At 41.0% G+C, this 27926-nt stretch overlaps 1 pseudogene; it reads left to right on the forward strand.

The window, feature by feature from the left end:
- Positions 1–11827: 11827 nt before the first annotated feature.
- LOC106008952 (uncharacterized) lies at positions 11828–27828 on the forward strand (annotated as a pseudogene).
- Positions 27829–27926: the final 98 nt, after the last annotated feature.

The raw sequence follows: 27926 nt of genomic DNA on the forward strand, positions 1-27926 counted from the left end.
CTTTTGGGGGTGGATCTTCCAATGCTGACCCAACACTGCCATCCCTATAACAAAACCACTTTCTACATCCTGCCAGATCTGACTTCTAATAGTTTGTTTTGTTAAACAAATTTCTATCTATGTTCATACTTTTTTCTTCGATTGTCTTTATCCAGTTTTAGGATTAGCACAATGTTGATTTCCTAAAATGAGGGGAGAAGTGTTCCTTCTTTTTTCTGCTTTAATTGTTTGATATAATTTATCAGTTAAAATGTATATGAGCCTGCTGTTGTCATATAGGTAGGTTTTCAAGCTAGGAATATACTTTCTCTAATAGGTGCTATTCAAATTTTATATTTCCTCCTGAGTTAGTTTCATTAATTTGTCTTCCAAGGTACTTCTTAGAAGTTGTCAAATTTATTTCAAAAAAGATTTCTGTAATATGCTTTCTATATCCTTTCAAGTTCTGTAAAATCTGTAGTAATGTCTCCTAGATCTTAATATTGTAATTTAAAAAATGTATAACTGATATTGTGTAACAGGAAGAAAAGGTCTAAAAGAGCAGGGGAATTGTGAGGGGTAGGGGCAGGGAAAAAAAGGACAGGAAAAAATATGAGAAGAGGAAAAAAAATGGAAACAAAGTCTTTACAAATAGGGAAGTGTGGAGGGGGTGAAGGGAGGGCAAGGGAAGGGGAAAAAAGTAAGAACCAAGATACTCATGTAAAGGTACAAGATCCCAATGATGAATGTAACTGTATTTTATACCTAAAATGTACCCATAAACTTAATGGGGGGAAAAAAAAGAAAAGGTCTCACACACTACCAGTCTATTTATATCGTTCTTTGTATATTATTTTATACAATATCCAGAAACTCATAAAAACCTACAACACATTCTAAGAGTATAATAATAGATACAAATAAAATTGTATAAAATTAACTGAATATATGGAAAATAATTATGCTTTCTGGATGTAATGGTGCAATATATGAATTTTTCAAATTATATCCTGAATACAATTGTATTTATAATACCAGTGTGTCTTCATTAATTTTCTCATCCCTGAGACACTGTACCAAACACTCATAAGTTAAAGGGGAAAAGGCTTATTTTAGCTCAGTTCGTAGAGGCTTCAGTCCTCAGTCAGCTGGCTCCAAGGCAGAGTGGTATGGTAGAGAGGCATCAAAGAGGAGAAACAGCCCATGGCATAGCACACGGAAGGATGGATGAAGCAGCACCCAGCCTCCTTATTCCCCTTTTATTCTATTCAGGCTACAAGCCTATTGGATGGTACTACTCTTATAGGGTGGTACCAAGCTTGATGGGTCTTCTGTCTTCAGCAAATCCATTCAGCCACAACCAGAACCATGCTAATCCAATCAGTGGATTGATCCAGTTATCACACCCATAATCCATATTCACACACCATAGATCCAGCCACCTCTGAAAAGCCCCACCTATGAGTGCTTGATGCTTTGCAGGGACATCTAGATACAAGCCATAATACAGTGAATGAATTATAAATTTCACAAGAAATATTCCATAGTCCCTTGTGAAAAACAGAGAACAGTGCTGTATTGTGCAAAAATCTCAATAAACAAAATAAATAGAAGAAATATTCCCTCCCAATGCCTGGGGCATGCTAAGTTACAACTATTTAAGTCTGAACATGGTGCAATAGGCACACACATTAAACTTTTAAGAAATTTCAAGAAATACGTATTCTTTATTGAAAACTGAGATTTGATAAAGTTGGCAGTACAAACCAAGAAAGAGGCAGTTATCCATTTATGGTGGGAAAACTGTTTTATAGGCCATGTAAATCTGATTTCTGGGAACACAGAAGCAAATGTGCCACCTAGGCAGATTGAGGACAAAATATGAAAGATGAAACTGTAATGTATACAAGAAAGAAGAAGAAAGAATACATTTCTATTCTAGAATTGAACTCAAGTTTTTATATAAAATCATAAAAGCACTAATGATAGTTATTTTATAAATATATAAGAAGAATAACATTATTGTTTATGAACAATAAGAAATACAATTTCCTTGCAGATAGAAAATTGGGGGATTATCCAGGAGTGAAAAAAGGATATCTAGAACAGACCAAAGTAACACAGAGTTCTATAAAAATTAAAATTCTCATATTAAAAATGAGCATATAATATGAGCAGATTATTTATAAAAATATTTACTCCAGCAAATTAAAGAATGCATAAAATTAAGGAGGCAGATAAGACAGAAGGAAATGAAAATGAACAAGTGAATTTCATTGTCTATCAATGAAGTTCACCAAATTAAAACTGCCTGGTGTTGGTTGGCTAGAAGTGGATATTTTTGCTCACAGCTGGTGGAAAGTGGATGATGTAAATCAGTAATGTAAATCTGGGTGCTGTGATAGACACCTGTAATCCAAGATATGTGAGATTACATGAATATTACAGGTTCCAAACCAGGATGGGCAACCTGGTGATACTCAGCTTTAAAAAGTTAGTATATTTTAAAGTATTTAATTACATGCACTTGCTATACATCCCCAAGCAGTCTCCTGGCTGTTCATGACACTAGCTAAAATATGCTTCTAGGTAACCAAAAGCAAGATGATGCCTGCAGAATTTGTTTCAGTGAGGGAACTGAATAAGTCTGCTTTCCCATGGCCAGGAAAAAGGCATATACAAAGTTGTGAAGACAGTGGACCCCTTAAAATGTGAGATGTGCATACAGCGACACAAATAAATATGGTAAATACTACTGTGAAAATTAAGTGAAAATGAGATTACCTCCTAAATTTACTTTAATTCAGGAGATTTAAAATTTAGAGCTCACTAAGTTTACCGATAGAAAGGAAAAATCATCCAATGGAAAGTCCACATCACAATAAAAGAATGAATATTGTCCCGGCCCGCGGGTAAGTCAACGGAGACCCTAGGGGGGGGTGAGAATGACAAAGGACAGGGGACACGAGAGATGGAGACAAGACAGGTTTCTGATCAAGTCTCGTTTATTGCGGAAGCTGCTACAACATATATACCGTAGGGCTAGAGGGGAGGAGCAAGAGGAGGGTACTGGGGCTACTTCCTTGTTGCCGGGTAGATTTGCAGCAGGCCCGGATATGTCTGTAAAAAACTCAAGAGTTCTAGCAGGGGGGCAAGGACCCCCACAGAATATCTCATGTGATTTTTCAATTCAATACATGGTTGAGTGCTGGCTGTTCACCCGTGGTGTGCTATAGCTGATGGAGAATTGACTCCTTGCAGCTGCCCATCAACATAACTGTGTAACACATCTCATTTGTGTGCAAAAAAATTGAAAAATTAAAGTAGGCCTTCTGCTGAATACATATTACTTTTCTTTTATTCTGAAGCACTGGGGATAGAACTGAGTCATTTGCATGCTACATAAATTTCTTTAGTGTACAGATAAATCTCCAACTCTTTTTTTATTTTATTTAAATGCTAGTTTTATAGATTAGCCTCGAACTTGCAATTCTTCTTTCTCTGTTCAGGTGTCTGGGATTGCAGATGAGCACCATCATACCGGTCTAAATATCACATCTGCCCACGTGTAGCATCAATGTGTTGCTTTGTGATGAAAAAAGCCGCAATATTAATTTTTATTCACTGGAGTACAAAAAAACTTAAAGCCATCCTCAGAAGCCTGGGGAAAAGGTAAGAGATATTCTGGTACTCTGAGAAAGTCGTAAACAAAATTTTCAAAGATATTGTACCTGTATTGATCCTATGACAAGGAGAATCCAGCCCAGGTGTAATGGCACACGATGACCTTGCAGATCATGCCCTTCTCCTGCACTGCACTGCACCATGAGAAGCTGGTCTGTCAGTGTCACAGCACTCAGAGTGCCATAAGCTCTGGCTTTGGGCTATTTTATCTCTTAGAGTGTACCAGCAGGAATACAAAAGATGAGGAAGAAAAAGACAGGACACTTATACTCCTGTAAAGCCACCTGGTTTTCAGTGTATGGCAATTTTGTCTTTCACTGGATAAACCTCATGCTGAGATACTCTCTGCCAAACCTCAGATCTCACTGTGCTCTGGTAACTTCTACTTGTTTCTTTTTCAGGTCTACTGAGGCTTTCTTCAGCTTGCTGTTACTGTCTGTGTCATTTCCCACAGGGTGTGTTATTGTGGGTAATATTGAAAATATATATATATATATATATCAATAGTCTTGAGTGTGTTGTTTAATTCCTACATAGACCTTGTGCAAATGTGAATTATGTTTAATATTTAACTTAGAAACTATAACGTGTAAAGACAGAGATGGTAGCAAATGTGGAAAATTGGAGATTATTTCACTTAAGTTCAGATGAAACAATCACTCTAACTGTAATTTGTACAAAAGTAACAGGAGGGTTCTTAGAACACCAGGGATAATAAAATAAAATATCATGGCCTGAGTGGCTCAAGGAAAGATATCTTTCCTTCAGTTTTAGGGCCTCAGAGGTACAAAATATAGATGCTGCCCAATTTGGGTTCCCAGGGAAGCCTATGTTCTTCAGTTCCAGATGAATGCTTTCCCACTATGTCCTCATATGAAGACAGGGACATTTAACTCTGTCTGGTATCTTCCAAGAAGATACCAATGGTAAAATATGACCTGCCTTGTGAACCTGCAAACATCTATTTACATCATAAAAGCCTCAACTCCAAATACTACCATGTTGTGAATCAGGGCTTGGAAGCATTAACAGTAGATGTTCATTCATTTCAAGAAAGAGCCAGAAATATACAGAATGAAGTTCAAAAAAGGGGTCTTTGGCTTATTCCAAGCAGATCAGCTTCTGAAATTGAAGATTGTAAGGTTCAAAAAAAGAGAGAGGTATACTGTTAGAAAATAGAGAAAAAGGGAATGAAAGAACTCTATATCATCAGAACGCATCAAACCCTGGTGAATATCACATTGCAAGTCATTGCAATATTCATTGAGAAATTAAAAAAATAAAAGCAACCAATGTAGTGGCAAAAAAAAAAACCCACAAAAGAAAGAAATCTTTTTAGCAAGCAAGCTCTCAATGAAATTTACCAATTAGCAATTTTGCCAGGATAGAAATTATGTCTTGGGCACCTTTATATCCCTAAATCTTACAAAAATGTTGAGGGACTGCTCACCGTCCTCAGGAGATGGATGGAGGGGGGAAGGAGTGAAGAGGAAGGAGATGAGAGAAGGAATTAAGATGTATTACTTACATGCACCAACTTCCACAAGGGATGTAAGCCTTATGTACTACAAACACATACTAACACAATATTCTGGAAAAAAAGCCAGGAGTATTTTATTTCATTTAAACAAATTAATTTGTGCATAAGTTTATCCACATATGCTTATTTCTCAGGGTCAGATTCCTGTGACAAAGATACAAGCTGCTAAGACAATGATGCAGAAACAGCATAATGAAGATAATCCTCATCCCAGCGGCACGTGCAGTCCCATCACCTGCGAGGTTGTCTGCACCCAACGAAGAGCTCACGAGGAGAGCTTGTGCTTCTCAGCTAATGGTGTCCCGGCGGAGGCCTCATCCCACCATCTTTCCCATCTGATCCCACAAGTTGCCGCTTTTCTCCTGTTTTGTATACTTGACATGTTTCCTTCCTACCACGCATCTGAAGAATTAAAATTAATTTTATGATCGCATTCAAATTATTTTTCATGTAACATTTTTGTAGTAACTTGCCTATGGAGTTACTTAGACAGTGTATAATGGTTCAAAATAACTTTAGAACTCGGAAAGACATTAGCAAATAGGGGAAAGTATAAAATTATATTAACCTTAGAAAGGACTAAGAAGTTTTAAAAACACGTTTGTTGTAAATCGACTCAACACAAGAATTAATTACGTGTTTTGTTACCTAAAGAAATCATATATTCATCTAAGGTTCAATTATATAAGTAGGGTCTTTTTATTCCTTGTTTTTTTGACATCACAGTATTCAAAACAGTAATTTCAAAACATACATAGGTAAAATATGATGTAGTTTTCATATCTTTAAAATCAAGGTATTTTTCTTATATCACAATATCATTCATAAACATGTTTACTAAGTTATGATGATAATATCTGCTATATTAATGAGCATTAGTTAAAAAGTGCAAAATACATAAAATATACATGCTTATGAGGTTGACATTTGTAGCAGTGCTAAAGACACATTGTCACACACTTTTCCATCCAGTGAGAGAACTGAACTCTACACAGTGGGTGTGTTTGGCATAGGCCTACACTCTATGCTTAAGTTGCCTTGTAACATGGAAGTAAACATGTGGAAGAACAGAGAAAAGATTAAAGGCAATACTAACAATTATGAAATTATATACTATATCCAGTGATAAATAACAAAATACTGAGGAAATAAACCAAGAAAGCTTTTCATTGTTCTTTTTTTTGGTACCAGGGATAGAATTTGGGTCCTTGCACTTGTGCAGCAGGAGGCAAAACCACTGAGCTAAATCCCCGGCCCTCATTGTTCTTTTTATAAAGTACAAAGTAATTACTTTCATGAATTGTTGAATCACGTGCTGAAATTAAGTCATATGGAAATGATGACTGAAAAGAAGACAGATCTGGGGCCAGGGATGTAGCTCAGTGGTTTCACCGCCTGCTGCACAAGCGCAAAGACCTGAGTTCGATCCCTGGTACCAAAAAAACAAAACAAAACAAAAAACAGAAACAAGACAGATCTGGGGCTCTGTGGATAACTGAAACACAATACCTCTAGCCACTGTCATAAAAAAACATCAAAAATGTTTCACTCTGAGTATGTCAACTGTTCCTTCCTTTCTATTAAATAAGGGTGTGTCAAAAATGTTTATCTGGTGCTCACTTCAATTATTACATGGATAAGAGGTTGTTATGCTTTGTATTTGAACTGGCACAAAAACCCATGTGCTGAAGGCTTGATCACCAATTGATGGGCTTTTACTGATTTGATCACAAGAGCTCTAACTGCATCAGTAGATTAAATTATTTCCCATACCATAATTTGGTGGGAGCGTTGGAGGTGCTGAAAACAAGGGGTGGACCTATGTGAAGCAAATGGGTCTGGAGGGAATAACTTTGAGGAATACACCTAGTCCCTAGTTCCTCCCTCCTCGGTTTTTTCTTTCATTTTCCTTGCTGCTATGAAGAGGGCAGACTGTCTCCACCATGCCTTTTTGCCATGATGTTTTTGACTCACCAGTCTCAAATTCAATAGTCAATAGATCACTAGATAAAACCTCTGAAAACATGATTCATCCTGTCTTATTCCCTTGGAGTGTTTTATTTTGTTTAGCTGTAACAGTGATGCAAAGCTGCCTAGCAAAATGACTTTGAAGTATCCATGGATCTGTGGGGTTACATGGAAGGAAAACAAAGTAGATTTTCTTAAATACCCCTTCATTTGGGAAACATTCATGATGGGCTAGGATTAGGTAGGTGACCATATCCATTTTTAACCAAGAATAACTCCCTAGCATATAGAACTAAGTTGCATCAATCACTGTATGCAACAGCAGTATTATATCACCACATAAAAAGTAGTACAAAATCTTGCAATTTTATTATCCATATGTCGAACAGAAAATTGAAGATACCCCAAAGAAATGAGAAGTCTGAAGTCATAAAATCACATATGGAAACCCTGAATAAAAATTAGATGCAAAACTTTCAACTTTTGAAAAAAATGTGAACTACATCTATATATAATTTTGAAGAAATACGATGGTTAATCAAAATAAAAGAGACTCTACCTCATTCCCCACTGTCTACATTCACACCTGAGTTGCTACTCCAGCGGGGTCAAGGAGGTATTACATATGGAAGGAGACAAAATCAGCAAGACACCCTCACGAACTCACGTGCTGTAAATCCATAGAGAGGATGGATAACATCCTCAGCTTTTATACTTCATCACCTTCCAAAGGTGACTGCTTGTCTAACGGCCCTTAGTCATAAATGGAAATTTTACCATGTATTATACTTCTTAATTTGCTGACAACATACCTCAACAATGCAAGAATTAGTTTAATGTTTCTAATCTAGGAAGAATATTTTCTGAACAAAAGAAACTTTACTGCAAGCTATGATGTATATGACCTTTTTAAGGTTTATACTGTGACAGTTCACATAGTCATATTTCTCTTACTACTTACAAAATGCATAGAAAAAGAATTATTTTGAAGCGTGTTAAGGCAACTTGCTCAGTTGGTGTAGACATCTCAGATCAATCTCCCACAAATTTTCCTGATGCTGGGATTAAATTAATGCACTAGGGTTGAATCCTTACTGGTAAGATACACCATCATTTATGGTTTATGGAGATATTTATCAGTGCAACTCATTACGCGCTCTTTGAAAAGGGTCTGGACTTGTCCTCTGGTAATAAGGCACTCCACCAGCATGATCATGAAGAGTAACAGAAAAATCACCCTAAAGATAAAAAGTCAAGGCAATATGAGAATATAAGGTAAAATATGTGTGTAGAAAACAACATATGGATTTCTATGCATGTTATTATACTAACTCTCAATATTAATGAAAACACATGGAAGCTTATAACTTGATTTTACTGGTAATTATGATGGGAGGCATGCAGAAAACTTCTCAAGAAATTGATAAGCTCTGAAAGCAGTCGAAATCTTTCCAAAAATTTGTGTACAGTTACCTTCTTCAACAATGTACTTCATGATTAAAAAATATAAACCCCAGTTTAAAAGTGTCCTATGTTATGAAGAAGAAAAGGAACATACATATAAACATAATGTATAACATTCCATATAGATTATATATATAGAAGTCAACAGAGTCCAGTGGCAAAATCTAAAGATTTAACAAAAAATAACCTTTATTGAGGTACTAAACCCAAATACTAAAAAGCTACATAAATACTACACCTACTGTCCTCTTAATAATATTGAGTTCAATCACTGGTACTGTAAACAAATCAACGAGTGGGACTACATCAAATTATAAAGTTTCTGCACTGTATAGGAAGAAATGTAGTGAAGAGACAGGCTACAGGATGGCCAGTTTTTTGCCAGATATTCTTCTGAATATGCAAAAGAGTTAAAACACCTGAGCACCAAAATAACATACAAGCCAATCAACACATTGCAAATGGAGTGGAGAGATACTTCTCAAAAGAAGTACAAAATAGCAGTGAGTATATGACACATGGCTGACACCTTTAGCCTTTAGGGAAATGCTAATCAAAACACATTAAAGTTCCATCTCATCCTATTAGAATAATCATTACTAGAAATACAAAAAGCAATAAACACTGGTGATAATTTGGGGGAAATGGAACCCTTTTTTATATTGCTGATGGGAATGTAAACTAGTAATGCCAATATGGAAATCAGAATGGAAGTTCCTCAAAAATCTCAAAATATAGATACTATTTGAACCAGCTATACTTCTCATATTCCTGAAAAAAATAAAAACAGGATACTATAGGAATAACTGGAAACCAATGATTACTGTGGCACAATGCACAATAGCTAAGATGCCTAGGTGCCTATCAACAGATGAATGGATATCAAGCTGTGGCATAGGTATGGAACAAAAGACTATTTAGTCCAGTCATGACGGCGCACATCTTTCAGCACCCCTGAGGCTGAGGCAGGAGGATTACTGTGAGTTTGAGGCTAGCCTGGGGAACACAGTGAGTTTCAGGCCAGCCTGAACTACAATAGCAAGACCTTGACTCAAAAAAACAAACAAAAAACCCCACCTATTTTGGCATAAAAAGAATTCACCTGTTTTGTAATGGCATGCCTGGAATCCCAGCACTGTGGAGACTGAGGCAGGAGAATTTCAAGTTCCAACACAGCCTGGGCAATGTAACGACTGAATGACATCCTATTTCAAAATAAAAAATAAAAGAGGGCTTGCAGTGTAGCTCAGTTGAAGGCCCTAGGTTCAATTCTGAGCACAATCACCATGGGACAGGGTCCAAAGAGGCCCCTCAAAGTGGAGATGGGGAACCAAGACGCACCACATCTGGGGGCAGTTTGGACATTCATTAACTTCCTTTGACAAAGAACTTTCAGTATGCACACAAGGCATAAGAGGTTTATTGGGCAGAATTTAAAGTATCACTCACAGAAAATTGAGTGTGGGCCCTTAAAAAGGTGCACATTTCACTCTGGAGCTGGGAGCATTCATGTGCGTGGCGATCTGTGAAATCTGTGAGCATGTAGGAAATGTGTCCAGGTTTATAGCAGAAAAACAAAGGCACATGGAAAGATAATGGCTCACTGCACAGGAAACGAAGTGGCCAGTTTTATAGGAGAAAGTCACAGGCCCAGTCTGAAAAAGATGGGTGATCTAAGATGTTTGGTCTAGGAATGTTCTTTCAAACGTTTGAATCTGTTTCTCTATCTTTGATCAGGGTTTTGTGCTTTGTCTTGTCAAGTAAACATATCTATGGATGGATAGTAACCAAGAGATTTGGGGTATGATGGGCCTGGAAGAAAAGAAGTCTAGGGCATATAAGTATGGGTAACCTCGGGTAACTTCCTTTGGTCCTGAAATTGGAGTTTTCTTTTTCTTTCTTTTTTTTTTTTTTGGTACTGGGGATTGAACTCGGGTCCTTGTGCTTGCACAGCAGTGCAGTTTTCTTAAAGGTGCATTTTGCTTTGTTTTATTTGGAGATAGGGTCTCATTATGTAGTTCAGGCTGGCTTTGAAATCATGACATAGCCCTGGCTGGCCTCAAACTCATGATGATCCTCCTGCCTCAGCCTCCTGAGTGCTGGGATTATAGGTGAGCATCACCACACCTAGTTTAAAAGTGGAATTTTTAGACTGGCTGTGGTGAGGCATCTGTGTATTCTGAGCACCCTGGAGACTCAGGCAGGAGGACAGCCAGAGACTGAGGCCAGCCTGGGCTGCATAGTGAGTGTGAGGCCAGTCTGAACTACATAGCTAGCTCCAGTCTCAAAAACCAAACAAACAAAAAGTACAATTTTTAAATTATTATAATCCTTGTCTCCTCTTTACCTATCTTTATTTCTTCTATCTTAACCCAGTACAAAAAAAAAAAGGAAAGAAATCATCTCATTTTCAGAAAATGGATGGATTGCCAAGTGAAATACTCAGAAAATCAAATGCAGTGGTACCTTGGTTCACAAACTTAATTCATTCCATGATTCTGGTTGCAAACTGAATTGGTCGTGAACCAAATCAAATTTCCCCATAAGGTTCAATGTAAATAAGGTTAATGCATTCTGAACCATGTGTATTTTTTTAACCAACAAAGTATATTACAGTGCAGTATGAAGGGGGAGAACACTAACTTTGCTTGAGGCGAAGTCTGTCACGGAGGACAGGGAGGTGGGTGGGGAGGGGGTTGTGGTTTGGAGGGAGAATCCTCTTCCATAAGGACATAGGGAGATCTCCTCTAGAGGGTTCCTGTCTTCTTTGTCTCTTGGCTGCAGGGTCAATTTTGACCAGAAATGAGAGGGCGTGTTATTGCCCATCAGATTCAAAACTGCTCATTACAGGTATGCTGGAGTTGTGCTTCTCAAAGAAATCTTGGCACTCATTCCCTTTTTCCATAACGGATTTTATCACATCACTGTTAACCTCCTCCCTGTCTCCCTCCTGCTCAGTGGATTGCTCAACAAGTGCCTTCTGCCACTCACTCTGGAGTTCAGCAACTTCTGTCATCAGCTCCTCCTCATAGTCATCAGCAAGCTCCTCTGTGTCTGCACCACTGATGTCCAAACTCATACTCCTGCCCATGGACACAATCTCCTCCACTACCTGTGCCTCAGACCCTTCACAGTCACTTTCCGTGACACATTCTGTCCAGTTTCCTCCAGCCTGAGTTCAAGGTGTGGTACATGACATCTTCCCAGGCTTTGTCAATGAGGTTGATGGAGTGGAGGACACTGACTCCTTCAGAGTCAAGGAAGTTCTTCAGTGACATTAAAACCCCTGCTGAAGAGTACCTTCGCGCACAGCCTCTTGAAGTTCTGGATCACTTGCTGGTCCAAGGGCTGCAGAAGAGGTGTCGTATTGGGGGGAACATGATCTCCATGAAGTCACACTCAGCGTCCGTGTCATCTACCAAGGCTGGAGGTGTGCCGAGGCTCTGTCCATCAGAAGGCACCTTTCAGGCACTTGGTGGTCAGAAAGATATTTCTTAACAGTGGGTGCGAACACCTCCTACAGCCATTCCATGAACAATTGCCTTGTGACCCAAGCTTTCACACTGGCCTCCTCATGACAGGCAGTCTGTCCTTGTTCACATTGTTTCTTGAATGCATGAGGGGTATGGGAATGATACACCATCAGTGGTTTAATCTTCAGATCGGTGCTTGCATTTGCACTCAGCAAAATGGTCAATCTGTCTTCCATGAGCTTGTGCCTCAGTATTGCCTTTTTCTCCTGCATTATATAGGTTCTATTCACCTTCCTCTTCCAGAAGAACTCTGTTTCATCGCAGTTGAACAATTGTTGAGTGATGTATCCTTTTGCCTTCATGAACTCTGTGAATTCTTTCTTGTAGGTTTCTGCAGTGGCCTTGGCAGAGCTGGAAGCCTCACCGTGTCTCATCACACTGTGGATGCCATTTCTCTTGTGGAATTTATCAAACCATCCTCTACTGGCTTTAATTCATCACTTGTTGCAGTTTTAGAGGGATTTTCTTGCAGTAAATCACTGCGCAATTTCCTGGCTTTTTCACAGATCATAGCTTCACTAATGCTGTCACCTGCCTGCTGTTTCTCATTCAACCACACTACTAAAAGTTTTTCTACCCTTTCAAGCACTTGTGTCCTTTGCATGGTTGACATTGTTACTCCTTTTGCCACATCTGCTCTTTTGATGGCATCTTTATTCTTCAAAATAGCTGAGATTGTCAACTTCATCTTGGACTCCAAGGCCAGATCAGTCACATGAACACCACCTTGATGTTTTTCTACAGTTTCCTTCTTTAATTCAAGGGTTATTTTCTTCAAAACCTTCTTATCATTCTTGGTTTGCCCTTTCTTCTCACCTTCATTACTGCTCTGAACTTTCTTTGGAGCTGGGCTGGATTGAACAATACTGAACAGTACTGTATGTGCTAAAATTTTTTAAAAAGCCTCACAGCAACTGTGCATGGTGCATCTGTGACCACGATCTCAACTAGGGGAAGCCAACACCACATGATGAGAAGCAAAATTTTGCTGAATGCTTCTGTTCGTGAACCCAGGCATTACTGTACAACATATTTAATCTCAAGGATGATATCTACAAAAGAAAACCTAGAAAGTAGTGGGGGAAAAAAGAGATATGACAGAAAAGTAGAAGGAAAACTGTCAAGAGATAAGAAAGGAGACCAGGGGATGAGAATCAAAAGGAGGGGTGGTGGGAAGCTGAATATAATCAAAGTATATTTTAGGCATGCTTCAATATGCTAAAATGAAGCCCATTATTCTGCATAACTTATATGAATAAAGGTGTTTTAACACAGTATGTATATGGATATGACTGTTAATGAGTTGAATATTGTCATTCAACAATGTACATAGTGATGATGACAAAACCAGACGCCCCAGGCTTTAATGGTGTGGAGACACAGGTTAGTGCAAAGAAACACTCTTTCCATTAACTCAGTGTGTGGCTGGAGACACACATACAACTTTTGAACTAAGAGAAAGCCAAATACTCCCGTTCTCACCAGGGTTCTACTGTTCGGCTTCTCTATGGTCAGCTAAACTGATCATCGTAACAAAACTGAGATGAAGAAACATTCCCTGATGTTCCTGCTGTTGCTTCCAGCCTGTGATCTACAATCCACTCCCAACAGAGTTGGCCACAACCTCTGCTTCATTTTCAAGATCAGGGCTCCTCTTTCCCCACAGCCCCGCCAGCATTTGTTATTGGTTGATTTCTTGACAGCAGCCATTCTTTCTGGGGTGAGGTAGAATCTCAGTGTTGTTTTCATCTGCATCTCTTGAATAACCAGCGATGTTGAACACTTTTTCATGTTTATTTGCTATTTCTACTTCTTTGTCTGAGACATGTCTGTTCACTTCAGATACCCATTTTTAGATTGGGTCTTTAAATTTGGGAGGTCTGATTTTTTTAAGTTCTTTATAGATTTTAGATCGTAGAACTATGTCTGAGGAACAGCAGGTGAAAATTTTTTGCCAGTGGTTTCTCTTGTTGTGCAGAAGCTTTTTAATAAGAAGAGATCCCACTTGTTCTTTTTTTTTTTTTTTTGTACCAGGGATCGAACTCAGGACCTTGCACTTGTGAGGCAGGCAGCGGAACCACTGAGCTAAATCCCCAGCACAAGATCCCACTTGTTGATTGTGCTAGTTCATGGGAAATCAGTATGGAGATACCTCAAAGAACTAGGACTTGAAGTCCCATTTGACTCAGCTATTCCCCTGCTGGGGATCTTCCCCAAAGAATTAAAAGAATCATACCACAGTGATGTATGTGCACCCATGGTCATAGCAGCACAATTCATGATAGCTAAAACTTGGAAACAGCCCAATTGCCCATCAACTGGAGACTGGATAAAGAAAATGTGGGTTTTTAAATGGAGTACTACTCAGCCATGAAAAATGAGAAATTAGAGACATTTAGAACTAAATGGATGGACATTGAGGAGATACTCTTAAGTGAAATAAATAGGACACACATGTATAAATACCAAATAGTTTCTCTGGTGTGAGAAACTGAAAGTGTAAATAAGGACTAAAAGGTATAATAGATAATGTGAAATAGGAAGAAAAGGGGCAAAGGGGAAGGAAGTGGGAGGGGGAGGGGAAAGGATAGAAGGGAATGGGATTAATATGAGAAAATGGAAAAATAGGAACAAAATCTTTGTAAATAGGGAGGACTGGAGGGGTTGAAGGGAGGGCAGGGGAAGGGGGGAAATAAGAACCAGGAGAGATCATGTACAGGTGCAGATTCCCAGTGGTGACTGTCAGTGCACTGCACACCTAAAATGCACCGATAGAGCTCATAGAAGCAGAGGCCAGACTGCTTGAGAGACAACCTCTTTGGGGCACAAGCTCACCTGCCCCGTCCTTCATCCCCTGGTCCCCAGCTTCACCACTCCTGGGAAGAAAAGACGGTTTTCTCCCACTGATTGAAATAGTTGCAGAGCTTCCATTTAGCACTCTCCCCCGTTCCAATATTCCTTTCAAATAAAGTCATGTCCTACCTCAAACAGCATTTTTTCTAAACAATTATCAATACATTGTCCAAGGACCATGACAGTGACATCAGAAAGGGCAACAAGTCTCCACTGTCTCTGATATCCCAGCCACATGCATCTGTGGATGCCCCTCTGCAAGGAGTCTGACAGTGTGGGGAGATCTGGGAAACAGGGGTTTAACACCTGCCCTCAGAAATGCTGAGATCAGGGGACGGGTCCTGGACTTGACAGCCTGCTTCCCAAACATTTAGACATTTCAGGGCAATCAGACTGGCCTTGAAATGAAGAGGGGACTGGAGACCCAGGAAGCACAGCTTCTCCCACACATCAACCACACACAAGCCTGGAGTCTCCTCACGATCTCCTGGAGTCACCTCGGAGTGTGGAGAAGCAACGGAAGTGGGCACGTGGCTCAGCAGATAGGTCTTTCTGAGAGACTGAGGTTGAAGCAGGATTGGGACAGAACTCTGGGGTCCACCTCGCTGCCCCAGCCCCCCTACACTGGAACAGACCAAGGGTAGAGCAGCACAGTCCAGGTCATCGCCACTGGAGATTTCACGGGGAGGCCCTGGACTCCATTTCTAAACTAGCGCACCTGTCTCCATTGCCGAGCACCCGGCCCCACACTGACATTCCGGGTTCTGAGGCCCCGAGTCCCCACGCACACAGCCAGAAGTCACACAAGAAAGGCTGAGCCTCTTTCACCCTCATTCAGTAAGTGAGGCAGGGTCTGGATTAGGCTCCCCACGAAAGAGTGAAAATCCACAGGCTGGACGTCCGATTTCCCTCCCGAGCTCCTGAACGCACAGCTCATACAGCGTGCCTGCATGTCTCCATGGCTGGGGATCGAAAACCTGCCCCCTGAGACCTGAGTGACAGGAGAACTTGACAGACCCCAGACTACACCCTTCCCTGCTCGGGTTTCCTCCTGAAGTGCAAAAATGGTTCACTTGGGAATTGCGCTTAAGCTGAACTTGCTCCTGGCTTCCCAGGGCAGACACCCACCTCCTAACTGGATTCAGTGGGCCTCGCCTGCTCTCCTTCTGGAAATGGGGCCCCAAGAGTCCTCAGGTTATTCCCCATACCAAGTCCCTTGGTGAGAACGCCTGACAGAGGAGGAGTGCCTACACAGGGCCAGGCTTTTTGGTTCGGGATGCAGGGCCTGCTGTCACCCTTGCGGAGTGGGACGAGCCAGTTTATTTCATGGCCAGGGCTTTCTCAGACCTTATCTGTCATCCAGCCCTGTCTACTTTTTCAGCACAGGGGTTAAATGCAGGGCCTTTGTACTGAACTACAACTCCATTCCCTTTATCTGTTGTTTTGAGTAAGGGTTTCACTATTTTAAGTTCCCAAAATTGGGCTCAAACTTGTGAACTTGCAGTCATCCAACCTCAGCTTCACAGAGTGCTGAGATTACAGGCATGCACACTCATGCCTGGTTTTCACCCATTTGTGGAAATAAATAAATAAATGACAACCAGGAAATATAATTGCTATATATATATATATATATATATATGCAGAAATTGGAGTTATGTGGAAGCAATATTCTACAAAAGAATCAAGACTGAAGAAAATCAACCTGCTTCACCCAAGGTTATAAGAAACAAACAAAAAACCAAATTCAGAAGTTTAAAAACCCTCCCTAAATCAAGGGCCAGGTAGACCACTGAAAGGGAGCTCCAAGTGGATCAGACCCTGGGGATGATACAGAGACACCTAGAATTTTTAATCCTGAGAAATGATGATGGCCTACTATTCCCCTCCTCCTGGTGTGACCTCTTCCAGCTTAATGCTAGAGTAACACTCTTACCTGGAGTTACTTTATGGTTCTCACTAAAAGAAATAGCCAAGGGCCAGGGATTTAGCTCAGCGGTGCCGCCACCTGCCCTGCAAGTGCGAGGACCCGAGTTTGATCTCTGGTACCAAAAAAAAAACAAAACAAAAAAACCAAATTTATCCCTTCTTTCCCCAGAGACTATTTAAATTAGTCTTCTCTAAGCCTGACCTTCACATATTTTTCAAGCATACAAGATATAACTTGACTCCAGCAAATCTATACATGCCAAAAATCAAAACACTGTCTAGAAAAGGCCCAAGAAAAGTAGGTCACAACCTCGTAAAGGAGAGAAGCCCCAACAGCATCTCCATGAGTGTACAGCCTTCCACTGCTAACACTTCCTGTTGGGGTTCTCTCCAGCTGGAGGCCACCTACAGGGAAAGCTGCTGCCCAGGAAGCACCAAGGGGAAACTCATTGCTCTTTCTCGGAAGGCTTATGATTGCTCTCATCTCAAAGGTGTGATTCCTCTACATCAAAACAACATTGATGAGTAAGTAAGACAAATATATTGAATCCAAGTCTTTGACTATGACATTGTGAGAGTCCTTAATTCTCATTGTTAACTGACAAAGTAAAAAAATAAAATGTAAAGATAGTATATATAATTTAAAAATTGCAAATAATTATTTCTTTGAGAATACAAAGAAGTCTGCAAAGAATTACTTTTATGTGATCAAACTCATTTGGAAAATAACTAACCAAACATGAACTCTTGCCTATTCCAGTGGCCTTAGAAGTTCTCTCGATTTCCCAGGTGATGCTGTCCTCTGATGTTTACCTGGGGATGTACACATTCTCTTTACTCTTTGATGCTGTCTCTCTAGCCAATTTCCATTACCACTGACCATCCAGTCTTTTCTATAGTAAATCTTATACATTATATAAATGCATTTTTCTTTCAAAAATGTATCCTGCCCCCAGGTTTAATTCTTCTGAGGTTCAATCACACCCCATGTGAAATCAAGGTATTGCCTTGAGTCAAAAAATAGAAGATTGGGGCTGCGGATTTAGCTCAGTGGTTTCACCACCTGCTGTGCAAGCGCAAGGACTTGAGTTCGATCCCCAGTACCAAAAAAAAAAGATTTTCCAGAATCACTGTAATGTACACAAGGCAGTGGAACACCAGCTGTTCTTGGGCAATATAGAGTCTACTTGCCTATTAGCAAATTTGTCAGTCATCTGTCTCCTCCTCCTACAGCTGTCTTTTTTTTTCTGTTGACACAAGCCAGATAGACTATTAGGAGTGGTGTACCTCCCAATGATAAAGAAAACTAGACTAGCATCCCCTTAGTTTATGGAGATATGATTCAATGTCCTCAGTGTACATTTACAGTAGTGAATTGTAATAAAACACACATATAAAATGCTTCCTTCCATGCATACCTACCAATGATAAAATTTAATTCATAAATTATATACATGTAGAGATTCATTCCTTAATACTGAAGGTCATAACACAACATGGTCTAACCAACGTCATGTGAATGAGGTATCCTTCTCTGAATGCCTCACCTTCTACTGAATCACTTTTCTCGTCATGAGCTGACATCACGATAGTTACCACATGAGACGAAATGAGATGAATGGAGGAGGGTGTGATGAGATTTCGCCGTGCCACTGAGAATGCACAATTGAATGGTTGTCAATTTTTATTTCTGGAATTTTAATGTTTTCAGACTCTGCTACAGTGGCTGAATGTTAATATGTAAATAAGGAGAGGCTGTGATTACACACCCCCTGCTGGACATACAGGGGTCAAGGTTGTGCTCAACATCTGACACAGCCCTGCCCTGCATCAAAGATTTTGTTAGGTGAAGCCAGTGCTCATGCAGGGAGCTCGTGTTTGTGACTGTCAAATGTTTGTGCTTCACACTGGAGTCTATTTCTGCGATCACAACTTGGCCTCATTTGTTTCTGGATCCTGTTTATGAGAAACAATATTCATATTTTCTTCAGAAATGTAGGGAATTTCTTCAGGAATGAAATCCTGATATAGCTCACAACACTGCCATTAATTGATGACTGATTCTACTGTAGGAGATATTCCATTTAACTTTGCTTTCAAAAATGTAAGATAGCTAATAGGAAGCTGGGAGATAGTTTTATTCTGTTTTTACAAATTTAAAAGACCAAGAAATGGAGGGATGTGGGAGGCAAAGAATCAAGGGGAAGATGGGGCCAGGGATTTAGCTCAGTGGTTCCGCCACTTGCCTCATGGGGATCGAACTCACAAGGACCTGAGTTCGATCTCTGGTACCAAAAAAAGGAGGGGGGGGGTTAACATGCGTAATATACATGAACCAAAACCCTGTGATCAGGGTTTAAAATAAAAATTTTAATTTTTTTTTGGATTTGTGATGCTACTATTAATAATCATCAACATGATTACATGGAGAGATGTCATGAAAGCAGAGCTCTGGGTGAGTCTGGGAGGGTCTTTCCAGAGAAAACTGACGTAAGAGTCACTGATCTAAGTGGGATTACCCACCGTTACCAAACTTGCCACCATCTGAAAAGTGGAAGGAAGCATCTGTGCACTTGGCCCTTCTGCAGCAGCGCAGTTTGGGCTTTGCCATCACACATGGACACTAGACTCTGGAGGGTTCAGCCTTTGAACGCGGTCCTTTGGCAGTGGTTTGACATGGGGCTTCCAAGCCTAACCCTTGGACTGTGGCTAAGTTATTGGTTCTTCCCGGGAGTTCTAAAGCTTCTAGCTTCTTCAGTGAGTAGCCACTATTCTCCTAGTTATGAGCATTCAGGACCCACTGTAGGGTATTGGGCCTACAATTGTACAAGGAAGTCTAAAAATATCCTTATAACATGAAAAAGGAGGGAAAAGAAACACACACACGAGTACATGTGTTCCATTGGAACTTTTCAGCTATAGTACACTAACACAACACTGAACCCAGGAGAGAATATAATGAGGTTGGTGTTACGTGTATATAACTTGACTAAATTTGAAGAGGTCATAAATATTTCTTGAGTTACAAAGTGAAAAAATTTGATAAACCTCTAAAAGGTTGTAACAAAATGTTAAAAATGCAGTTAATACGCCTAATATAATGAACATATGTAAGACCTGGCTAGATAAATATGGTTGTCACTCTTATATTGACCTGCAGTCAAGAAAAATACTGTGACATTGAGCCTATTTCATACTAAAATACCAAATATCAAATATCAAATATAATTTATTGAATACAGTATACTGAAGTAGACTTGTTTATTGATATTCTGTTGCTGGCAGAAAAGGCCTTAGTGCTGTTGCCCAAGAATGAGTATCATACCACATATCACTAGAGAGAAAGAGGGGAAAAAAGCATATTTTCTGGAGAAAGTGTATCAGCTCTTACTTTATTCTGAAAAATAAAGTATTTTATTTTTAAAATTGACACTGGCTCAGGGCCCTGTGCTTGTAGAAAAGTGCCTTAGGGTGGAGATACATCTCCAGCCCATTTTATTTTGATACAGGGACTTCAATTTTTTCAGGCAGGCTTTAACCCTGGAATCTTTCTACCTCAGTGTCCCAAGTGGCTGAGATTACAGGATTGAACACCATGTCTGACTCAATTTCCCTTTTGTACTATTCTAAATACATTGTAAACGGAATAGTCTTAACTCTGCCCTATATGATAAAAAAATGTAGACTAGTAAATTTTATCAACTGCAGTATGAAATGCTTAATGAGAGGTTTTCATAGGAATTCAGAGACGAAAGCAACATGCTTTGACACCGAGAAATGCTTTGGATAACTTTTCAAAGTTATGGTACCCAGCAGAGCTTCTGACACGTGGGAACTTGCTCAGTGCTGGTAAAAACAACTTCTAGCCGGGTGCGGTCTCTTAACACCTTGTGCTGCCTCATGAGGCACTGACTTGTGACTGTCACAGCCTCTGGGTTCTGGCTGCTTCAGCCAATGGGAGGCACTGGCAGGAAAGTAGCAGACAGGAAAAACAAGGCGGGGTATATGTTCTGCCAATGCCTGCTGTCCTTGGAGTATGCCATCCTGCTGTCCTGTTCCGACAGTACCTATGTCCTCCAAGTTATCTTCTGCTAGATCTGGATCTGAGTTTGGTAACTTCAGATTTTGTCCCTCAGATGCACTATCTGCAGCTTGATGTTACCACCCTTGCCACTGTCCACATGACACGTGGTTTCTACAACACAAAGTGTACTCTTTTAAATGAACCTTTATTTATCAATTTTAATGCATTATCCAATTTTTTTCCTGAATGGTGGCAAATTAGGTGTTTATGTTAGAAACTATCACATGTACAAAGACAGAGTTGTGGGCAATAGAGAAAAATTTGGTATACTTCAGGTGGGTCCATATGCAATGATTACACTACATATTTTCGATTTAATTTGCAGAAAGTAACTGTAGGAGTGAGAAATCCCAGACTGATGTAACAAAATGTCATGAGCTGCATGGGAGAAAGAAAAGTATTTCTCCCAGTCTGAGGCTTCAGATATAGTGCAAGGTACGAGGTGTGGGTTAATTTGGCATTTGCTAAAATGATGTTCCATCTTTCAGGTGAATGACTTCTCACTGTGTCATCATACGGTGGAGAGAGGGCCAACGTCTCTCTCTACTCTCCCTAGGAGATGCAAAGCCTGCAGGAGCATATGCGCCAACGCCAGCTTAAACTAAAATTACTACTAGAAAGTTACACCTAGCAGAAGAAATAAGAGAAAAGAAAAAAGGAAAACTGTTGCTGATGAAATTTCCAGGTTTCAAGAAAGAGATTTATATAAACTTGAATTGAAAATTCTAGATAGGCAAGCAAAAGAAGAGGAAAAGGCAGAAAAACAAAGAAGATTGGCAAAATTAAAGGAAAAGGTTGAAAATAATTAATAATTATTAATAAGTCTAGATCCCTCTAGACTTTACAAATCTACCAAAGGTTGGGAAGAATGAACCAAAAGTATAGGACCAACAGGCTCTGGGCCAGTTCCACGTATCCCACCCAGGGCTATTCCAACCTGGAGACAAGGAATATAGAGGAAAATATGAGATAATGGAAATACTATTCATTTGATGAGAGTACTAGCATATTCAGTAATACCAGGAGAGTGTGACTAACCATATTCTTTAAATATCACTGGCCTAGTCAGAGTTCTTATTGTGCTGTATGTAAATTGAGAGGTACTGTAAGTTTTATTCTGCATCATTAATGGTTCCTGTTTCCACTAAAAGGGTGTTTAAGGAGGGTGTATGTTGGCCTGTTACTGATATAAAAGTTATTTATATAAATTTATGTAACAAACATCCATTTAAATACCCAAAGCATTTCAAAGATACTTCGTTTTTGCCATCGCATAGCAAAATAAATTGAGGCAGTCATAGAGACACATTTTTTAAACCAAAATTTTGTAACTTTTGTAACTTGGAAGTTAGTTTGAATAATAAAAATGTCTTTTTTTTTTTAAGAGTTATAAAATAGCTTAGTACTTTTTCTAAGTTCAACATATTGGTAGTTTGTCAGTTACTACTTTTTTGTGTAATAAATATTTTGTATTTGAAGCAAAAAAAGAACAACAACAACAAAAATAGTAAGGAAGAACTGAGTGTGCAGCATATTTTCAGAAAAAAAAATCAAATACTTATATAAACTGCACACAGTAAATTATTGTAATAATCACTGGAAAATGAAAAGCTAGTCAAAACAAAGAAAGTACTGGCATTAAAAATGCAAAAAATATGAATAGAGATTAGAAATGTTTTATCAAGTAGTCTCAATGCAATGTACAAATCAGCAAATTTTTCATGATAGAAATTATGTATTGTGCTATTTCCTCAATCTTACCAAACGTGTTCTGTGACTACTAATTTTAGTAATGAGTATAGCCAATCATGTCAAAAAAAACCCCCAAGAAATCAAATTTGATTTTTTGTAGAAACAAACTGCATTTAAACAAATTTTAGTTAGGTATAAAAACACCCATTTATTTATTGCACAAGATCAGATTCCCATGACAGGACACAAGGAGGTATTAAAAAATGATGCTGGAATCACAAGCATAACACAGGAATGTCCTTGGCCAAGGAGCGTATTCAGCTATGTTATCTTTGAGGCAGTCTGAGCATTCTGAAGGCCCAATAGTTCCACACAGGAGGCTTTACTGAGTCATTTTAGCCATCTGACTGACCCTCGCAGGTTGCTTATGTTCTCTATTTTGTGCACCTCTGAACTGTTCTTTCCTATAGCGCATCTCAAGAATTAAAATGATTTTAGCAACCTTTGAACTATTTTTTCGTACACTATTTTTCTAGTAATTTTCTGTGGAGTAATATTGCGATTTAAAAGAACTCTAGAATAAGGGAGCTATCAGGAAATTGGAGGAAAGAAAACAGTGACATACTAGAATTTCAAATTCCTAGTTTTTAATAACATTTCGTGCTTTTTGAAATTCAGCATTACATTGGTGGCAGAGGAATTAATTACATGATTTTTTTTTCCTAAATAAATCATGTTGCCACGTTAAGTTCAGTTATCTAAGGCTGGGTCTCTCAACTATTCTTTTTTTACACTGCTCTGTTTGGAATGGCAAATTCATGCGTACCTAAGTAAAATATGACGCAGTTGTCATATCTCTAAAGTCTAGCCACTTTTTCTTTCATCAGAACGTATTCATACCACATTATCGAAAGCGGTGTCAGATTCTGACAGCTCCATGACGCATTGTTACAAGAGCATGAGCGAGGCCGCCCGCGACAGAGCGCGATGGACCGGGTCAGCCGGGGGGCGCCGCCGCCGGGCCCGGGGAACGCACGGCCCTGCTGGAGCTGGCACGCAGCGCTCACCCTGCAGACTCCCGCCGTGGAATCGATCGTCTGCTGCCGCCGAGGCGAGGGCGGGGTGAAGGAAGAGCAGGTGAGGGCACAGAGCGCTGCCCAAGAGCGGGTGTTCTCAAACACCACTGCAAGGCTTTCCTGCCAGCAACGACACGGTGGAGAAACAACCCGGGGAAGAGGACAAAGATAAAGCTTCTCTAACCAAGACCCCGAAGCTGGAGCGCAGCGATGCAGGGAAGGAGGTGAGAGAGCCCCGCCACGCGGAAGCTGCCCTTCACCGCGGGGCCAAGAGAGGCAGCAGGACTCGGACACTGAGAAGCAGGGTCCCGAGCGGAAGAGGACCACGAAGGAGCCTGCTGCCCGGAATCCTGGGCTGCCGTTGGGCGTGGGGCTGTCTGGGCTCCGTTCGGCTCCCCGCCCCGAGCGCCAGCAGGTGGCCCTCCTCGTGCAGAAGACGGCGGAGTCGGCCAACAGCCCAGCAGACACAGCAAAGCACCCCTGCCAGTCCAGTGTGTCAGAAGGGGGCGCCTAACTCCGCCGCAAAAACCGGAGGTAGTGAACAGGAGGAATGGGCGGGGGAGACCCGCCTGCACCGGGCCGCCTTCCGAGGAGCCGCCCAGCGACCCAAGGAGCTCGTCAGTGAGGGTGCGGACGTCAGCGTCGAGGGCTCTGCAGGCTGGACAGCGCTGCATGGGGCGTGTAACCGGGGCTACGACGATGTCGCCACGCAGCTGCTGGCCGCAGGTGCAGAGGCGAACACCAGAGGCCTGGATGATGACACGCCTTTGCACCAGGCTGCCAACCACGGCCACTACAAGGCCCTGCCGTTCCGCGGTGCCCCAGCTGTCCCCTGGACGGCACCCGACAGCCTCCACAGTACTAACAGGTCACAGGGCCCCTTCGGCCACGAGGCCCAGGCTGAACTTAGCAGGTGAATGGCTGCACCCGAGAGGGAGGGTGCGAGCTCGCGCTGCCGGGTCCCCGCTGCTGTCACTGTCTGCCCTGGAAGGAGGAGGCGCAGCCACCACACAGGCGGGCACTTTCAAGCAAAGCCCCCTGGGGAAGGGCTGCCTCCAGGTCTGAAGCAGAGGCACAGGCTGCACCGCCACCTCATCCTGATGGGGAGCAGGACACAGACGTCAGGGGCCCCGGAGAAGCTGCAGTGCGAGCAGTCTGCCCCTCGACAGCAGCCCCTGGCTGGCCCTGCTGGGAAGGTGTCTGGGACCTGACAGCACCGCAGGAAGCAGGGCTTTGTGGGAGGGGCTCCAAGTGGGAGGGTTTCAAAGCAGGCAGGTCGCGGGAACACCGGCGCCGTATTTGGTAGACTTATCCTTGTGCTTAGAGGAGGTCGTAGATACACTGGGTCGTTCTGTTTAAGGGTATTGAGGCCGGAGAGGACTTGGCCTGCGTGGCTGGTCTTAGGGAAAGGGCACAGGCCAAGGAGGCTGGTGCCTCGCAGCAGGGGGCACGAAGCTTGGTCCCACTCCACGAGGAGCCAGGTTCCACTCACAGGCACAGGACGGGTGGGGGGCGCCAGGTCAGTGGGAGGGAGCCCTCTAGAATCGGAGGACCAGGACGGGGCAACATCACAGCAGCAGAAACCCAGACCTGCAAGCTGTGTCCTGCTGACACAGCGCCAGGTGCAGCACTGAGTGAAAAGCTTTACCGCAGGCAGGATGGAAGTGGAGGAGAGACTTAGTGTTGGCATTTGTTCAGCAAGTTGCTGTCCTGGGCACATGAAACACAGGTTGCTGATTATAAACGATTGAACAGAGCTATTGAAATCTCACCTGGAATGTTTGAAACTCATGTAACTGTCCTTAGGTATGTAAAATCCAGCAAGGAAGAGGTCATCTTATTTTCTAATGTAAACGAAATTAAATAAACCAGCTTGCAGAAAAAAAAAAAGTGCATGAGAATATCAAACCTACAGAGGTCTTCTGAGTTACATAGTGTTTTTTAGTTCTGAGCCCCAATGCAAACGTGTTCACACCACGACAGAAATGACCACTGAGCTATGTGGGATTGGCAAAGGTCTGTGGTCTCTGGGCTTCACTTTCTTAGTAAGATGGAAGGAAAAATCTGGAAGAAACGCCATGATAAAATGCAAACTAACAATTATGTAACACACAACACATGTAGTGAAAATATTATAAAATACTAAAAATAAAACATAGACTCTTTTGTTTAGTAAAATACAAAGCAACAACTTTTCTATTTCATACCATGTACTGAATTCAAATATATCAAAGTGATTGCCTGGGGAGAGCAAAGTGAGTTTGGGGTCTTTATGAGTAAGCGAAACAATTCTTTCAGCTCTCTTCATTAACAGGCAGTAAACATGTCTTATAGTGAGTATGCAAAGTACTTCAAAGTCCCCACTGCATAAGGATATTTCTAAAACTGTTGAGTTCCCTGCTGCTCACCTCTATTATGTGAATAAGTGATTGTAAGTTTGTTTTAAATGCCCTATGCACATAAATGCACCAAAGAACTGTCAACTGATGAGGTTCTGGGACATGATCAAGTTATGAGAACTCTGAAGGTTATCAATGAATTAAACCCATTAGGTGAGCACCTTTCTTCCAGGTGAGCACCTTTCTTCCACCGTGATATTCCTTCCTCACTTGCCAAAAAGGCAGTGGAAGCAACTGACCATGGATTGGAACATTTAATTCCATAAAATCTTTCCACCATTAAGTAATTTATATTGCTTTTGTTGTCAAATCAATGCAAAATGATTGAAAAATAACTTACCAGTATTCACATTTCTTTCGGTGTTTCATGGGGAAATCAGAGTGGATTTACTTCAGTATCATTCCCCTCATAGGAAACTCCCATGATGTGCTAGGAGTGTGCCTATGTCCATAAGCCCTTCCTAACCTGGGGAGAATTCCATGGCACGTAGGGCTATGCTTTCCATCATTTGTGGTATTCAACAGCAGAATATGGCTGGAAAACTTAAGAGTAAATTTCTCCAATGGCATTAACATTCCCCACAGATACCAATCACCTAAGCTAATGGTGGCAAACCTATGGCATGTGTGGTGCAGCAGGCTGTTTGTATCACTGAAAGTTCTAAAAGGTTCGCCATCATTGGCCTAAACTAATAAGAAAGCTCAAGTCCTAGAATCACATGTCTGGAGTCCATATATGGATTCAATGCAAACAAACTTCACCATTGCAACAATTATATACTATGCCTCTACTTTACAGAGAATCAAGATGCTCAATCTAAAGAAGGCAGGAGCCTGCACTGCCTTCCACCGTCAACACTGACACCTGAGCAGCTCTCAAGCAGGGTCAAGTGGGTGTCACTTCTGCAAACAAAAGAGATAAATGATGACACCTCACTAACTCACGTGCTACTCTCCATGGAGACAATATACAACACATCCACAGCTTTTGTGCAACATCGCCTGACAAGGTTTATTTTTCTGTATGGCCCTAAAACTCATCTGATCCATGAAAGTCCTGCCATGCGTTCTTCAATTTAACTTTTTTCTAAATTAAAGCTTATTTATTTTAATTTTTTATCTAAGAGTGCATGCTTGTGAAGCGTCACGAAGTCTTTCGTGGTGAGGAGATGGGACGTGTGCAATTTCATCTTCATCCTCTTCACCTCCACTTCCCACCCTTTTCATCTCTCCCTCCACTACTACATCCCTTTCCCATTTACAGAGGAGCTACCTCCTTATTTCTTACTGGCTGACTTTCATTTTGCTCTTTAAATTATTTATACTTTGGATTTCTCATATTAGAGAAATCATATTTCACTTTCTATATGTGATTTACTTCCCACAGCACTGTAATCTCAGTGTGTCCACTTTTCTACAAATGACTCCAGCTTACCCTTTCTTGCGGCTGAGTAGTACTCCACTGTTTATATATACATTTTCATTATCCATTCCTCTGTTGATGGACACATAGACTGTTTCTAGGATTTTGCTATTACGAGTTGGGCTACTACACACATGGACGTGTATATGTCAGTGATATGTGATGTCTTTAACTCTTCTGGGACAATACCATGAAGAACAGCAGTTTTGAATGGAATTATTATTATTTTTTTGTTTGAGACATAGTCTCACTATATGCAGTTCGGGCTGGCCTTGAACTCAGTTTGCAACCCAGGGTGGCCT

The sequence above is a fragment of the Heterocephalus glaber genome, unplaced genomic scaffold, assembly GCF_053883595.1.
Source record: "Heterocephalus glaber isolate CG9 unplaced genomic scaffold, H.glaber_assembly_v1.0 deba00000678, whole genome shotgun sequence".
Classification (NCBI taxonomy): Eukaryota; Metazoa; Chordata; class Mammalia; order Rodentia; family Bathyergidae; genus Heterocephalus; species Heterocephalus glaber.